The following is a 6,000-nucleotide window of genomic DNA, read 5'->3' as shown; positions in this document are numbered from 1 at the left end:
GAAATTTTGAGTTCTTAAGCGTGAAATTTTGGGGTCGTAACAAATTTACTCAAGGAAGTCAATGGATTCATTGGTTAATCAGGCAAAGATCAATGGATAAGTTGGTTGATATTTGGGTTTTGCAAGCAATTGAAGAGGCAATTTCGCATCAGAATCTCAGGCGAAAGAGGTTGGACATTTACTTTTCATGTTGTTTTTATGATTTGTTTCTATTTCATTTCAATCCTGGTGATGTAGTTCAATTGGTCCAGTTGCAAAGATAAATGAGCAAGACAATAGAATTACAAAAAAAGAGAAACTCATAGTTCAAGTTTTCAATATGTACATTTATGTGTGTGGAGTGTGGACTTCATTGCTATTTTTGTAAGGTCTTACCAATACACAGAAGTAGTAGACATTTCATAATGGTCTTTGTAGTCTTTGCTAGGTTTTAGACATTCTCTTCGGCATTTACTAATAGGTGAGTCCACTCTTCATTCTTTCAAGGAATAATGAGTTTGGTTTACTAATTATTATTCTGTTTCTATTAATGAATGTCAAGTGTTATAGATGCTTTGTAACTACCAATTGTCTGTTGATACATCCGAATCAGACTTTAGATAATTTCCATCGATTATTGTTTCCCTAGGTGGTTGATTTACTTTTCATGTCATCAAGATTATGATTTCCATTGGTTTGATTCATTTTTAATATATATTTTTGTTCTGTGTTGCAATGTAGACCAGCTTTAATAATAAGTATGAAGTGAGAGAGTAGTCACGGCCTTCACGGGTTCCCAACTCCAGGATGCTACTCAAGGAATGAGTGAATTTGATTCCTTTATGTATTTGTTGTTAACACATTCCCCTTAACAGGGAGATTCCCGGCAGTATTCCCATTTATTCCGACTGCCGGACCTGTCGGGGCGGACCCAATAGGGTCAGCAACCTGTCTGGCGGGTCGAACTGTCGTGTCACTAGTGGAGGGGCCGTCAGGGAGGCTCACCAAGGTGCAGAAAGCCTCATGTGTTGACATTCTCACCTACATCGGGAAAAGGGAAAGACTCTCCTCCCAATACGCCTATAAAGTCATCCAAAAACCTCCCAAATAAGGTAACATCTCCTAAAGTCCTTAAGCTTCGAGCTTAAATTCCTCCAGAGTAACTAACTTAAGCTTCTTAGAGTCAAAGGCCGGCACACCGCTGACCCTCGACTCTAACTCCGGCTTTGTGCGGGTTAATCGGACCACATGGACTTACTTTGAGCTGCGTAGATTTGGCCTACCCCGGATTCAACCACGCAACATTTGTCATATTTTTGCTACTGTAGAGGAGAAGAAGAGTAATGTTCTATACGTTATTCAAAATATTTAGTAATGGTGGTCTCTTTTGAAATTTGTAAATCCAGCTTTTGGTACAAATACATGTAATGATGTCTTACCATGAAGCTGCCACTGATGATATATACTACACTCATTTTAATTTTCAAGGAAGTGCCCTGATGGTATACTACATGTACAATAACTTGAAGTTTATCAAAAAGCCATTACGTATGGATGTTTTTAATCACTTCAAATAAATTGACTCTCCACGGCTGCTCTTTCACATGCCGATACGATTTTTTATCAAGTATGAATATGTTATTAATGTCCGATGCAAAAATTGACTCTCCACGGAGGATCTTTCACATACGGATACGATTTTTTTTATCAAGCATGAATATGTTATTAATGCCTGATGCAAATACTAATTAACACACACGAGCGAGGCTTTCCACACATGCGCAAGAAGGCTAATACTTCACAGTATTTGTTTAAAGGGATAAAAGGGGTTTGTAACTGCAAATTGTTATTCTTCTCTTTGAAAATCATACAGAGTGAAGACAATATGTGTGCATTGTATTCAGACCGGAAAACAAATAAACACACACGTGAGCGTGGCTTTTCCGCATGCCCATCGCGCGTGCAGAAATGCTAGTTATACTTAAATTAATTCAATTAAAAATGCTTAAGTCATAATGCCAAAGTCCACATATATTAATTTTCTAACATTGTTTTCCCCCGAGAGTTAGCCGGAACGACGCCAACGAGGGTGATAAGTCCAAAAGTAGTGGTACCTCTAGGGTTTCGGGTTGTTCAAGCCACAATTCTCAAACAATGAACTTCCGTAGGCATGAAAGGGGTTTGGTTATGTTTGTTTCAGAGGTTTAGGTGATAAGTAGGAAGTTTGATTATGACTGCCTTCATCCTCCCTCTCTACAATTTTAATAGCCTATTGAAATTAATTGTGACTCTTCCATTATGAGAGTTTTTCTTTCATGGGTACAGTCTGCATAGGTTTTCTTTGGTTTGCCAGTTGCCATGGCTGCAAAAAAAAAATCATTCTCTCTAGTGAAGCCTTGGTGCCTAGAAATCTAGAGAGTTAAATGAAGAAATTGATAGCAAGAACACAAGAGATGGAGGGAGATTTCTCTTTGATTGATATGCTTTCAGTATTACAATTGAGAGAGAGTGAGTATCTATATCACAATGTACAGAAGAAACAAGTACGAACAAAACTGAAAGGGCAAGGGGTGCCAAGATTAAGACAAAGCTGAAAAGAAGCCAAGTTGAAGAAAAAAAAGTTGTCCCATCCAACAGCTAGCTTATTAGCTACTTAACCAAACTGAACAACTTAGCCAAACTGAACTAAGCCATAAGCTTAGTTGCTTCAACACTCCCCCTCAAGCAAGTTCCAGAAGATTGATGGAACCAAGCTTGGACAAGACATGCAGAAAGGAAGCAGTTGGTAAAGCTTTGGTGAAAATATCGGCCAACTGATCTTGACTTCGAGTGTAGATAGTTTGGATGACCTTGTCCTGCACTTGATTGCGAATGTAATGACAATCAACTTCAATGTGTTTCGTTCTTTCATGAAATACAGGATTAGAAGCAATATGCATAGCTGCTTGATTGTCACAGTGAAGAGACAAAGGTTGAGAATTTTTGAAACCAAGATCCTCAAGTAACCCTCTAAGCCATATTACTTCACAAGCAGCAGCAGCCATTGCTCTATACTCGGCTTCTGCACTAGATCTAGCAACCACTGTTTGTTTTTTACTTCTCCATGTAACAAGATTGCCATCAACAAGAGTGCAAAAACCAGTTGTACTCTTCCTATCTAAGGCATTTCCAGTCCAATCAGCATTAACATAACCAACAAGGTCAGTTCCTCCATTGCACTTAAAGAGTAAACCTCTACCAATTGAACCTTTCAAATATCTCAAGATTCTCTTAACAATACTCAAGTGATTAGTAGTGGGAGCATGCATGAATTGACTGACAATACTCACACTATAAGAAATATCAGGCCTGGTGATAGTGAGGTAAATCAATTTTCCAACTAACCTTTGATAGTGACTGATATCTGGAAGAAGAACTCCTGCATGACTTAACTGAAACTTGCTGCATAAGGGGCTGTTTGCAGGTTTGCAATCTAACATGTTTGCTTCCTTTAAAAGGTTGAGAATGTATTTCCTTTGGTTTAGAAATAGACCCTTTTGGGATGATGCCATTTCTATTCCAAGAAAGTACTTCAGATTGCCAAGATCCTTGATTGCAAATTTTTTATGCAGAGCAAGCTTCAAAGCTGAGATTTCTGCTAAATTGTCTCCAGTTATAATTAGATCATCAACATAAATAAGAACAACTAATTTACCTTGAGTTCCATTCCTAGCAAACAATGAGGAATCAGCATTGCTTCTTGAAAAATTCATCTTCTCCAACACTGAGCTTAATTTAGCATACCAAGCTCGAGGTGATTGCTTTAGACCATAAATAGCCTTATGCAGTCTGCAAGACTTAGTTGGATTTGCTGATTCAGTATGACCAGAAGGTAACTTCATATAGACCTCTTCTTCTAACTCACCATGCAGAAAAGCATTTTTTACATCCATTTGGTGTAAACTCCAAGCTTTATTGACTGCAATTGAGAGAAGAACACAAACTGTGCTCATTTTTGCAACTGGTGCAAATGTTTCCTTGTAATCTACTCCATAGGTCTGAGTAAAACCTCTAGCAACCAGACGAGCCTTCTTTCTCTCAATTCTACCATCTGAGTGGAATTTATTTTTAAAGATCCATCTGCAACCAACAGCTTTCTTGCCAGGAGGCAAATCAACCACTGACCAAGTGTGATTGTTGTGAAGTGCAGTCAGTTCATCGACCATAATAGCTCTCCACTCAGGATGAGAATTTGCTTCTTCAAAGGATTGAGGCTCAGATGCATCATCAAGACTGTTCAAGAAGGCAGTATGTTTGAGAGAAAAGATTTTAAAAGAGCAGTGATTGATCATAGAGTGCTTAGAAGTCATTAGCACATAATCATCGAATTTTGCAGGTCTTTTCCTAGATCGACTAGGATTGCGTTTGAGATGAACATCAACAGCTGAATCTGCATTTTCAAAAACATCCATATTTTCTTCTATATCAGTAGCATCAACAACAGCATGAATTTCATGATTGACATTAGCAATTTCTGGAGAATCAGACAATTGACTATTTTCAGTTACTTCAGTCACTACAGGGACCTCAGGAATAGTAGTCACATGAATATCAGAATTACCACTGTCACACATAGGCATTTCAAAGAAAGAAGTTAAATCATCATATAACTCCCCCTTTCTGTTAATTTCATCTTGCATACTGAAATAAGGCAGATCTTCATCAAATTTAACATCTCTTGAAAATAACCTTCTTTGTAGCATGATTGTAGCATCTATAGCCTTTTTGAGTAGAAGCATACCCCAAAAACACACATTTAATTGCTCTTGGTTCCAATTTGTCTCTCTTGTTAGACTGAACATGGACATAGCAGGAGCAACCAAAAGTTCTTAAATGAGAAATATCAATTTTCATATTTTTCAGAACTTCCATTGGTGACTTAAAACCAAGGACACGACTAGGCAGTCTATTGATCAAATAAGTTGCAGAAAGGACAACATAAGAACAGAATTTTTTGGAAACATTCATCTGAAACAAAAGAGCTCTAGTTTTCTCAAGTATATCCCTATCTTTCCTCTCTGCAATTCCATTTTACTGAGGAGTCCCAACACAGCTTGTTTGATGAAGTACTCTATTGTCACTCAGAATTTTTTTCATTTTGTTTGATAAATACTCAGATCCATTATCTGACCTCAAGGTCTGAATTGTGGAAGAAAAATGATTCTTGACCAAATTATGAAAATCACAAAACATGTCAAACAACTCACATTTTGATTTCATGACATATAACCAAGTAATCCTCATAAAATCATCAACAAAAGTTACAAAATACTTGAATCCATTGACAAATTTCAGGACATGCCCCCAAATATCAGAATGGATGATTTCAAAAGGATAACTAGCTCTAGACAAAGATTGAGCAAAAGGGAGTCTAGTAGACTTAGAGTACTGACATACATCACAATGATTATAGCCATTACATGAATTTGGAAATAAGATAGATAAAACTTTTTCAGAGGGATGAGCAAGTCTCCTGTGCCAAAGAGAGAAGTCTGAGGATGAACTGGAACTAGCTTGAAATGCTTTAGATGCAGAGGGCTTCATTAGAAAGTAATAAAGTCCATTCCTAAAAAAACTTTCACCAGTCATCTTCTTGGTGATGATATCTTGAAAAAATACTCTATCAGGAGTGAAAATGACAAAGCATTGCAACAATGTTGTAATTTGACCAACTGATAAGAGTTTGAATGGGAAAGATGGCACAAACAAAGCATCAGACTCAATAGTGTTTGACAAAATTCCAATTTTCCCTTTCCCACTAACAGTTGCACCCTTTCCATTAGCAACAGAAACAATAGAATTGAATCTTTTAAAATCTTTCAGATTATCTAACTGATTAGTCATGTGATCAATGGCTCCAGAATCCACAATCCAACAATCAAATTTATCACTCATATCCAAGGCAGTTGAAAAAGCTTTTAGAATACCTGCTTGATCAGAGGTAGAACAGTGATCAGCATCAGCTAAGAACCCTGCAAACTG

Source organism: Argentina anserina, chromosome 1 (assembly GCF_933775445.1).
Source record: "Argentina anserina chromosome 1, drPotAnse1.1, whole genome shotgun sequence".
Classification (NCBI taxonomy): Eukaryota; Viridiplantae; Streptophyta; class Magnoliopsida; order Rosales; family Rosaceae; genus Argentina; species Argentina anserina.
This window is presented reverse-complemented; position numbering follows the sequence as displayed.